The sequence below is a fragment of the Rhinolophus sinicus genome, linkage group LG01 (assembly GCF_036562045.2).
Source record: "Rhinolophus sinicus isolate RSC01 linkage group LG01, ASM3656204v1, whole genome shotgun sequence".
NCBI lineage: Eukaryota > Metazoa > Chordata > Mammalia > Chiroptera > Rhinolophidae > Rhinolophus > Rhinolophus sinicus.
Window position 1 is genome coordinate 59,739,110 of NC_133751.1, and position 12,069 is coordinate 59,751,178.

At 47.9% G+C, this 12,069-nt stretch overlaps 1 protein-coding gene across 15 annotated transcripts in view; it reads right to left on the reverse strand.

The window, feature by feature from the left end:
• Positions 1 to 12,069, reverse strand: part of KALRN (kalirin RhoGEF kinase) — a 617,732-nt gene that overhangs the window by 114,877 nt on the left and 490,786 nt on the right. The gene's annotated exons all lie outside the window — the stretch shown is intronic.

Genomic DNA, 12,069 nt, shown 5'->3' on the forward strand with positions numbered 1-12,069 from the left:
AATCACCCTGTTTGTTTTCAGGAAGTATCACTGATCTCCTTTTGGTCTGAGCCAGGCCCCAGGTAGGGGGGTGAGCCAGGCAATACTGATGAAGATGTGGGATTTCACAGAGGACCCTGGTGTCTCCCCAGAACCGCTGATGTTCGTGTTTGTGGGGATGGAGAGGTAGGGCTGCAGGCAGCCAGGACAGCTTCCTGGAAATGTGCACGGAGCAGCCGCCTGAGCTCAGGTGGAGACAAGCTATTTATCAAAATGAAAGATGACTGCAGCTGGAGTTGCTAAAAACAAACCACTCCAGGTTTTATCCACTTCCAAAAACGTTGACTTCTAAGTAGGTCAAGGTATTCTCAAAGTAGGGCAGTAGGAATGCCAGTTTGTCACTTTGACTAAGTTTCAATTTCGGAAGGCTTACCATGGCTAAGTGTCCACTACAAGGGATGGCATTTCCATTCCGACTGTCCATGCACCTTCCCTCCCACAGGTAGAAGGACCAACTGCGGCAGCATATAGATTCACGGGTGCAAAGGAGAGGTTTCTGATACATTAAATGCAAGGTGGGTTTTGCCTCCACTTTGGTCAGTTTAGTGAAGGTCAGTTCATGGAAGATTTCAGTAATAGGAAGGATGTTGGAGATACTGCCTGCCCTTACATTTCTGTTTTCAACCATTCCAAATAAATGAGAGGTGCCGAGCCCATGTGTCCCCAGAGAAGACTTCCCAGAAGACAGGATCTAAAAGACTTTCTCAGTTAGAACTCCTAACATCAGAACGTGATTTCCTGTTCCCATCCTCAGGTTCCTGCTAAAGCTTAAGCCAGTTTCCACTACAGTTCTTAGGGGGTGGAGCATTCACTGAGCCAGGTTCTTCCCATGTGAACTCCGCAGGGGTCCTTATTGCATGGCCTTCCTCCCTTCCTCCCTCCTTCCTTCCCTCCTTCTCTCTCTTCCTTTTTCCCTCCCTCCCTTACCCTCCCTCACGCATTGTCTCCCTCTCACTCCATCCCACTCACCCTCCCTCCCTCTTTCTTTCCCACCCTTTCTATTAATATTTACTGAGAACTTCTCATGTGCCAGCCACTGCTCTACGTGCTGGGGGTAGAGCAATGAACAAAATAGACAAAATTCCTGCACTTGTGGGGGTGGGGGGTGGGGGATGGGGCAGTGGGAGGAATAGACAATAAACATTAACAAATATATCAGGTAGTGAACAATGCAGTGAGGAAAAGTAAAACAGGAAAAGGCATATTATACAGTTTGGTGGGAGAGAGTGGGAGTGAGGGAAGACCTCTGTAATTAGGTGACACTTGAGCAGAGACGTGAAGGAAGCGTGGCAGTAAGCCATCCAGGTGTCTGAGGATCTGGCCCACTGGAGTGTCCCAGGCAGAGGGAACAGAGGTGCAGGTGCCGGGTGGGGAGTGTGCGTGGCTCGACTGGGGAACAGCTCAGTCAGGCAGGCTGGTCAGGAGAGTGGTCGGATGTGGTAGGAAGGTTATGCTCCCCCACGGTGTCCACACCCTAGTCCCCAGAACCTGTAAATATGTTACCTTACATGGCAAATGGGACTCTGCAGACGTGATTACGTTAAGGAACTTGAGAGGGGGAGGTTATCCTGGATTATCCAGGTGAGCAAAATGTAATCATGTGATTCAAAAGCACAGCACCTTTCCGGCGGGGGTCAGAGGGAAACTTGACTAGGGAAGAACCAGAGAGGTGCACCATTGCTGGCGTTGAAGACGGACGAAGGGACCACAGGCCAAGGACTGCAGGCGGCCTCTAGAAGGTGGAAACCGTGAGGACACAGCTTCTCCCCTAGAGCCTGCAGAAGGAACGCAGCCCTGCTGAAACCTCGAGTTTAGCCCAGTGACAGCCATAGAACTGTAGGAGAATAAATATGGGTTGTTTGGAGCCACTAGGTGTGTGGTAACTTGTTAGAGCAGCAAAAGGAAACTGAGACCTAAGAGATGAAGTCGGAGAACAGGCTCTGGGGCAGGTTGTGTAGGCACCTCCTTGCAGACACAGAAAGGACTTGGTTTTTACTCGATGTGAGACAGGGGCCACAGGAATGTTTTGAGCCAAGGAGAATCTGCAGCCCAGGCTTCCTCCCCTCAGCTGGGAACCAGCAATGGTAATTATCTCCTTGCCCACCTGAGCACAAAGGTAGGAAACCATACCTTGTGTGGCCTACAGGGATAAGGCCTTGAGGAAAGTGAGGCAGATGGGCATGGTATCAGACTCAGCATCCCTGGCTGGGGCTGGTGGACAGTGGTGGGGAAACTAGACAGCCCAGTCATATCCCCATGGCAGCGGCAAAGAAAGGGGCAGGCTGTTCAGTGAGTGGATGGGCTCTCTGCTCCCAGAGGACAGGGAGCTGGGATTAAACATGGCAAGAATTGTAAACCAAAAGACTTCTCATACACGTTGTAGAGTTTGGGTTCAAGCTGCAGTTGCAATCCTACACAGGTCCTGGATGAGAGGAAGTTGTTCTCAAGGTTCAAGCCACACGGGAAGGCAATGCGGTGGCCAGAGGAGGCTCCTGACCACTCCGTCCTGCCAAGCAGCATCAGAATGCCGCTGCTGTAAGCTCCTGGAGCTGTGGCCTGCAAGGGCTGTTCCTCACGGCCTGCAAGATCTGCTCACCTCTGACCTTCCCTGAGCAGATAAGGGTGGGCACATCCCCAGCTGTCAGACCACCACTGCTCCTTCTCTGCTTCCCAAGCCACATTCGGTGCATGTCATTTCTGGTCCCTTTGTTGTTGGACAGGAAAGTGGTTTCAGCTTAGCTAGCTCTAAGTAAGAAAGAAAAACGCACCATCTCTTGGGGGAACATTTTGTTTGCTGGGGTGACTTCCTCTCCATCTTCTCCAGCCTCTCTTCAGCAAGCATAATCAACGGCAGCCTTTCCTGTCTGGGATTGAATCCGAGACTCTCATCTTAGCTCTGAGCTCCATCCACTGGCTTATGAGTCTCCCTGGCACAAGGCCATTCATCAAGTCTCCCCCTCCCTCCCCTCTGGATGATAAGGGGCATCGTCTTCTTGTAGGTCTCACAGACTTACAGTGCACACCGGGAGGCATGGCAATATGCTATTGACACAAGCATTCGATGGAAGCTAAGTCACAGCTGGCTGGCGAGAAAAAGGGCAGGAGGGCCCCAGAGAGCTCAGAACTTTTCCTGGACAGCACCGTCCTCCTCCCGCTTCAGCTCTACTTGGAGGCAGCACCACACTGGGGGGTATTTAGAGGAGGACGTGGCCTGGCCTGACATCCTCCTATTTGAGACTTCAATTCCAAGCCTTTTAATGTCCTAAATACTATCAGATGGACGGTAGCCAGCTGCAGGCAGGACATCTCCTCCAGAATATAGTAGGCCTGGGCACACTTTCTAACCGTACCCATTCTTACTGATCCCTTCATCTTAAAACAAAACAAAACAAAACAAAAAACAAAGGAGGAGCGAGTGGGAAGTGTTTGGACTAGATGGCACCTATATCTCCCTCTTCCTGAAACTGCATCCTGGGAGGGTTCCCAGATTGTTGCTCAATAACCATTTCTGGCCCGTCTAAACATAGACAGGTAACTGGAAGAACTTCAGTGACAAATGAAACAAGAAAGGCAGTTTTCACAAAACTCCCCTTTGTCCTTGTCATGTTTGAATTGAAGAATGACATGCTTGTAGCCACCCCAAATACTCAAAGTCTCGCACAGCCCTCCGTCACATAGGTCAGCCCAGCTCTCTGGTGTGGGCCGAATGTTACCTTCCATGACCACAGTTAATACATGAAAGGGAAGAGGTCACTGAGAGATGCCAGAGGTGCAAGTCAGGGAATAACTTGAATTTTCAGCTCAAATATATCAGATATGATCTCGACCCTCTGTGTAGAAGGCAAAAGAAAGTTAGAGTAGAGGAATAATCTATTATTTTTCGGGAAATCATGGAGCCAGATGGACCTGCTGTTGGTACACTGGAGATAGGGCCCAGGATAGGCCAGGAATAGAAACTGAGAGCAGGGGAGGGTGCAGACTAGACACAACGTCAGGGCCTTGGCTAACCCTTTGGATGAAACTAGAAACATAATCTTGAGCCTTTGAACAGCCCTGGAGAGGGTTCAGACTGGAAACACCCTAGACCCACCACTATAGAGGTATCAGAACTGGGCCCAAGGGCAGGCAGGAAATGAACATTGGCAGGCTGCCTGTGGTGTGGTCCACCTAGGCTGAGAAGTAACTCACGAGATCTAAGCACCATGGCCCCATTGCATAGATTTTAAGTACGGTGCCCAAGGTCGTCAGCGGGTCAGTGGCTGAGCCAGGCTTCAGACTCAGGTCTTCCAGCCAAGACTCTTAGTTATATCATCCCTCTCATTGTCTCATTTTATGGCCTACTAGATACCATTGGAAAGCCTCGTGGTCACCAGCTCACTTTTGTTTTACTCTAAACAATTAGCCTGTGCACAGAACGATAAGACCGACGTCACAGTTTCAAAGCAGTTTTACTTCACGTTGCCACCTGTGAGCCTCCCAGTGACTCTGAGATAGGCACTTTTATCAGCTTCCCTTTGCACAGATGTGGAAACGGAGATGATGCGACTTTCCATGTATTCCACACCCTGTCCTCTTCCTGGCTCATCTGACTCCCTGGGAACCAATCCCTCTCCTGTTTTCTCAAAGATGTGCAGGTTCCCTTCTGAGAAAAAGATAGGCTGTGACATATTAGATTGAACCATTTAGAAATTGCTGATATTCAACCATTTTTTTTACTACGAAAATGGCAATTTCATGTGGTTCAACCCAATACATTGGACCTCAAAATAAAGATACTTATGCTCAGCGTGGATGGGCTAAACATAGGATATTTAGGTTAATCACTTTAGGTTACCAAGATTACTTACCTGATGTGGAGAGAACATAGCAGACAGTTTTAGAATCTTAGAGGTAATTCAGGAAGATATGGATGAAAGGAAATAATAATGCTACTTTACAATAAACTACAATATACATGACAGTAGGAAATGACCAGTGCAGAAGACTAGCCCACAGACAGCCTCAGAGAAGATGGCAGTGGCCTCTCAGACCTGTGTCCAGAGAGAAGGGGACAAGATCAGAGTCTGCACAGGAGACTGGAGGCTCCAGATGTGTGGGCGGAAAGCAGACAGCTGGATGTTCCTAAGTCCAAGGGTGGTTAAGAGGACTATAAAACCACGCATACCAATAAAAAGTTTAAACAAGTTAGGATTATTGAGATTAATCCACAATGTTTTATTCTGCTCTAAGGTTTTAATAAAAGAACTGGTGGACCAATTGCTAGGCTCTTATTAAGTAGTATCTTAGGAAAGAAGTGCCTGGCATTTGATATGCAAATCAAATTCTTCTGCTGCAGATAAAGATCAGAAAGAGAAGGAGAAGGAGAATTAGGACGGGTGGGTTCCAATTGGGGGATTGGGAAGGGAAGAACAGGAGTGATGGGCAGGACGCATCTGGATTTCAGCTCTAAGTAAGGAATTTTTTAAGCATCAGAATTGCACTACAATGCAACAGGCTTCCTTTGGAGGTAATGAGCTCCTAGTCCCTGGGAGTGTTTATGTGACGCTTAGCTGACCACTTGTCAGAGACATTTTGGGAGGAGGTCCCTATATTAGGGGAGAGAGTAAAGCAGAAGACCTTTAAGGAGCTTTTCAAGTCTAAGATTCCAAGAGGGAGCCCCCAAAAGCTAATATTCGGAAGTGAAATGAAATCTAATCAAGGACCACATTGATTCAATTATAAAAAAAGGAAAGTTTAGTTCTGATTGCTTAAACGTCAGAAAAATGACTGGGAGCTCCTTTTAGAATCTCTACCAATACATCTCCATCTATCTTTAAGCACACCTATCTTCAAGAAGTCTCAGCACTCAAGTTAATTACATTTTTTATTCAAAGGTAGTATTTTTGGGTTTCAGTTATTCTTATCCAACGCTATTGTGATTTTAAAAAACAACCTTACCACTACTTTCCTTGCAAACATACTATATTCAGCGATGTTATTCTCAAAACTATGAGCTACCATGGAAACCTATTTCCATCCTCATTCACAGTCCCACGTATAATTTTGTTCTATGAGGAAATGAGCTCTGAATTTCACAGTGGCTACCTCACAGCTGGTCAGTTACAGACGCGGGTGCTGTACAAACGGAGAAGGAACATGGATCAACAAGCATTTTATACGCAAATCATAAAATGTGATGTGTCATTTCATACGCCAAAGGAAATGTTCATGCTCCGATTACGTGTCAGCTCCCCATAGTAAAGTCCTGTGTTAGGCATTATGGAGCAAACTGAAAACCTGAGAGTAATTGCACATGATGCAGAATTATACTGAAAAGTAAGAGGGAAGGAGGGAAAAAAAGAGGGAGGAAGAGAGGGAGGGAGGGAGGAAGAAAGAGAAAGAGAGGGAGAGTGAGAGAGAGAGAGAGACAGAGAGAGATAGAGAGAGAGACACTTTGGGTGGAATCTTCCAGAGTCAGTAGGCAGGAAGAACCTGTAAGTGTCTGGATTTGATAGCAGAGGGGATATGAAAGGCCCATTTTGGCTCCTGGCGGCAGAAAGTGCTGGGAATTCCCATCCTGCAGAAAATCTGTAGCACAGGCTGGACCAGCTCCAGGGGCTGGCTGGCCCCTATCAGACCTGGACCCGGTTCAGCCCGCTGTCCAGAGTGCTGCTCAGAGTTGTTCTGCTCCAGCCTGGGACACCAGGATCTTTCTAGTGGGCAGAGCACCCACCTGACAAAATCTGTCTGAATCCTGCTACGACCCCTCCGGAAGGGAGCCCATGAGGCCAGAGGTGGGAGGCAGAGTGAGAGGGCCGTATGCAGAGCAGCCTGTAATGGGTTCATGCTCTTTGACTCTTCGACCAGCTAGCCTGGCGAATCACATGGAAGGATGATACACTCACATACTTGTCTCAAATGCCTTCAGACTTGGGAGGTCCAGGGATAAAGAGAGCGACCTGGGGGAATAGACAGGCCTGGGTTCAAATCTAGGTCCAACACTTATAAGCTATGTGACTTCAGTTGGGCAAGTTACCCAATCTTTCTAAGACTCAGTTTTCTTGTTTGTAAAATGAGTAAAATAATATTGTTATTTGTATGAAAGCATTAACCCAGAACCTGGCCCAGAGTAACGCTTAACCAATGTCGGATATTTTTGTGAGTTGACTACAAACTTAATATAAGTCAACAGTACTACAGAGTCATTCAGCATCTTTAGGCTGTTGGTGGTAGATGCCTCCAGAGCCCACGCTTTCTCCACTGCTCTACACTTTCACACCCATAGCACGGATACCATGTTCCTGAGGCGGCTAGATGCCAACAGCAGAATCATCAGGAGACCTCATGGGACACGACTGCCCGTGAACAAGCCAGGGCCGCCATGGACCACTGCCCTCTCCTCCAGGACATCTGCTTCCAGAGCTCACCTGGCCCTCGTTTAGGTTTGGCTAAGCAAAGAGGCGTTTCCTTAGCTTTTCCAGGCACTGAACTGGAGCCGGAAGAGAGACGGTACAGGAAAAGAAAAAGAACACAGATGGCCTACAGAGCTGCATGGAGAAGAACCTACATTGGTTTTCAGAGCCTGGGGCAGAAATACCCAGAATGTTACCATTTTTACCCTTTGTAAGTGTACAGTTCAGTGGCATTAAGTCATTCACATTGTTGTGCTACCATCACCACCACCCAACTCCAGAACTTTTCCATCTTGCAGAACTGAAACTCTCTACCCATGAAACACTAACTCCCCATCCTTTCCCTCCCCCCAGTTCTTGGCAACCACCATTCTACTTCCTATGAATTTGACAGCCGTAATTTCCTCACGTAAGTAGAATAATACAGTATTTGTCCTTTTTATGTCTGGTTTATTTTATTTAACATAATGTCTTCACAGCTCATTTGTGTTGTAGCATATGTCAGATATTCCTTTAAGACTGAATAATATGCCACTATAGGTATAGACCACATTTTGTTTACCCATGCATCCATTGATGGACACTCACCTTGCGACTATTGTGAATAATGCCCTGTGAATATGGGTGTACAAATACCTTTTTGAGTCCCTGCTTTCAATTCTTTTGGGTATATACCTAGAAATCAAATTACTGAATCATATGGTCAGTGCATAAAGGTTCCTATTTCTCCACATCCTCACCAATACCTGTTATCCCCTCTCTCTCTCTAAAAATAGCCATCTTAATAGGTATAATGTGATATCCCATTGTGGTTTTGATTTGCATTCCCTGGTGACTAGTGATGTTGAGCATCTTTTCATGTGCTTATTGGCCATTGATATATCTTCTTTGGAGAAAAGCCTATTCAAGTCCTTTGCTCATTTTTAATCGAATTGCTTGTTCTCTTTGCTGTTGAGTTGTAGGAATTCTTTATAGAACCTGCACACTAGCCCGTTCCCATGCATCTTAAGTATCTCCTAAGCCTGACACTCGGAGAAGTAACTCTCAACCCTCATGGAACATCAAAATTATCAAGGAACTTAAAAGATACTGATACCCAGGCTCGGCTGCTTTGAACTAATTGGCTGGGTGTGTGTGTGTGTGTGTGTGTGTGTGTGTGTGTGTCATCAGTATTTTCAAAAGTCTCCTCCAGGTGGTTCTAAGATGCATCCAGAGTTGAAAACCACCACTGCAAAGTCTCTGTCCCTTGAAAGGCACTGCCCTTCACCACTTGGTGCTGAGAAAGTGAGAGGGGATTAAAAAGCCTAGGGGACTAGGTCCCAGAGGGTCCAACCCCAGAGAGAAGCCCTTTGATGTCAGGGTGACAGGTGCCCCCCTGTATCACACAGCCTCATCATCAGTCTTGCCATGGATATATCAGGAGAAAAGGCACAAGAGGGAAAGACCTGAGGCTGTCCCCACAGGCAGAGTGTGTGGTGCAGAGCACTGGACAAGAGGTGGGACCCTTGGCTCTGCCACCAATGCTCCCTGTGGGTTCAGAGAAGTCACCTTACTTTCCTGGGCCTGAAAGTGCCCCTGAAAAAGAGGAAACTGGGCTGGTACTGTGGTTCTCAACCCTGACGGGACCTTAGATTCACCAGAGGAACATTTAAAACACACTGGCCCCAGCCGGAACATTCTGATTCCAGTTGTTCGAGGTGGGGCCCCGGGTGCTGTCATTTGGTAAAGCTTCCAGGTGATTCTACAAAGCCAGGGTTGAGAAGGCAGGTCTAGGAGTTGCCCACATTCTCTCCTTGGTGCTAACGTGTGGGGCTGACAGTTGTGGCTGAGCCCTTATCTGGCCATTAGCACATCATCCAGATTCTGCCCTGCTTCTCACAGCCTGTAGCACAGACTCTGCAAAGCTGAAGAGGACTAGTTCCTTCCATGACTGAGACAACAATAGACTCTGACCACCAGTGACACTGGCTGAGGCTGCACTGTCCTACTCTGCCCCTCCAGAACATTTCATTCTCAACCCAGTCGTGCATCACTTATAAGGTGGAGTGTCTGCTGGATACACGCCACTGCGGAGGGAAGCAAAGGCCGTGGCCAGCAGGCAGCCGCCTGGAATGGGAGAAGGAAGAGTTTACTGAATTTCCTCGAAGAGACCAACACTCAGGGCAGGCCCTGGAGAGAGAGGGAGGGGGTTTTCCAAGTTGGGACAGGTGCACGAGCACACATACAGTCAGAGGAGGCGCTGTGGGGGCCATCAGGAGTTGCTGGCAGTCAGGCACCTGCGTATTCTAAGCCCACACAGGTGAGAGAGTAGTGAACACTCACAGGTTGCCATTTGAAGGCCCAGCCTAACTGGCCTATACTCGCAGAGAGAAGAACCAACTTGCACACGAAAAAAGCCAAGGAGCGAGGCGACAGGCACTGGAAGGGGTGTGGGTGGGCGGTGCTGCTTTAAGAAGCCATGCTGGTGGCAGAGTTAGCTGGGAAGTTCTGGGACAGCTTCCTTCCTCGCTTTCCCTCAAGACTCTATTTTCCATCCCTCCTCCTTAGCTCCCATTTTCAGTTAACTCTCCACTACCCGCCCTCCCCCACCCGTTCTTACCCCAATGTCTCCACCTCCTGCCTCTGGATCACAGATCCACTCTGTTTCTCCCCTTTAGCTTTGCTCCTGCCAAGCTGCACACAGGGGCGCCCCAGCTGGGTCGGGCGAGGGAGGGGATGCATATTTTACCCAGCCAGCAAGGCCAGGCCTAGGTCAAGAAGTGTCAGGTCTTCTCCTGAAGCTACGTCCTTCCTGATGGACCAAACGGTACTTGGACGTTTATGACGAATTAGCCTTTCCCAGCCAATGAACTGCTGTCCTTGGTTTTGCCTCTGCAGATGGGGTCTCTAGACAGGACTTGTGGGATTGTGTAGTTATTTTGCTGAATAATCTATGACAAATGATATTATAACCATAACTTATCATGACAACTAAATGTATTGAGTGCCGGGCACTGTTCTACAGTGTTTCCCTGAAAATAAGACCTAGTTGGACCATCGGGTCTAATGCGTCTTTTGGAGCAAACATTTATATAAGACCCAGTATTATATAAGACCCAGTCTTATATTATAATAAAATAAGACTGGGTCTTATATTAATGTTTGCTCCAAAAGATGCATTAGAGCTGATGGTCCGGCTAAGTGTTTTTTTTTGGGGAAACAGGGTAAGTGTTTTGTATATATTATCTCATTTCACTCTAACAATTCTAACCAATTTGCACCTCTGTTTCCTTCTTGTTTAGACTTCAAACAGAACCATACTTCCTGTTTCCCTGATTTTCACTTCCCAGGTTTCATGAGTTTCTTTACTGGCTACTTCCAAGGATCAGGAGCTGCATTGGCAATTCCAAATTCCACACAGCTTCCTGACACAATCCCTCCTTAGTCCTCAGAGAAACGGGAGAAATCAGTGAGGGCTCAACTGGGGGAGGGGAGCACAGGTGTGTGTGTGTGTGTGTGTGTGTGTGTGTGTGTGTGTGTGTGTGTGTGTGGAAGGAGGAGAATCAGGTTTTGGTCGCATTTTTCTCAGGATGGAAACAACGCAGGGAGGCCAGCTGAAAGGCCAGGCAGCACTAATAATGCCACCTGCTCTCGCCATCTGGTGGAGGAAAGGAGGAAGTCAGGCTTTGGAGAGGGACCAGATGGAATTCCAGAAACGGGAACATTTAAACGTTATTAGCCTGTAGTATCTACCAGGAAACCTGCCGCAGGTCTCCATGGTGACCATCGTCCCTGCCTCCTGACAGAACCAGGTCCCTTTCGTCTTCCGATCGCATAAATCCCTAGCACGGGTCTGCACAGAAGGAGCCTCTGATGCAGATTAACTGACCAGTTACCAAAAGAAGCTCAGGACTAAGTTGCTTTCTGGGTCTCAGTTTCCTCAGTGTAAGATGAGTGACTTCAAGGACCCTGCCAGCCTCGACTTCTGAAGTCGGGTGGTTCTCACACTTGAGTGTGTATCAGAGTCCCTTGAAGGGCTTGTGAAAACACAGACTGCACGGCCCTACCCCAGTGTTTCTGACCCAGTAGGTCTGGAGTGGGATCTGAACCTGCATTTCTAACAAGTCCCCAGCGGATGCTGAGGCTGCCAATCTAGAGACACCCCCCCCCCCGTACCCCCAACTTTGAGAATCACTGTAATAGTCATTCATTCCCCTGGTGTGAGAAAAGTGAATAAATAAGTATGTGGAAGGGACATAGAGCTATATAATACAGAAGCCAAGTCTCCCATAACTTATCCATCAAAGGCACCTCAGTGCGTGTCTCAGACCCTGGCAGGGCTGAGGGAGGGTCAAACTCAACTCATTCCCTGGGTTTGCTTGGTGCCTCTGTGTCGGCATGAGCACTTGGGTGGGGGCTTGGGGGTCAGTGAGCTCCAGGGAGATGTGGAGGGGGAGAGTGGGTCCAGGAGAAAGGACTCTAGGCTTTTGGTCACAGGTAGAAGAGGACTTTTCTAAACATAACCTGGCACAGTGGGAGAGCTGGAAGAGATCTTAGAGGTCATCAAATTCAATCTTCATTTTCTAGATGAAGCTCTTTCTCCTTTAGTTCCCAACCCACTCTCTTCAAAGCAGGTCCCAGAGAAATCCCACAAGGTCAA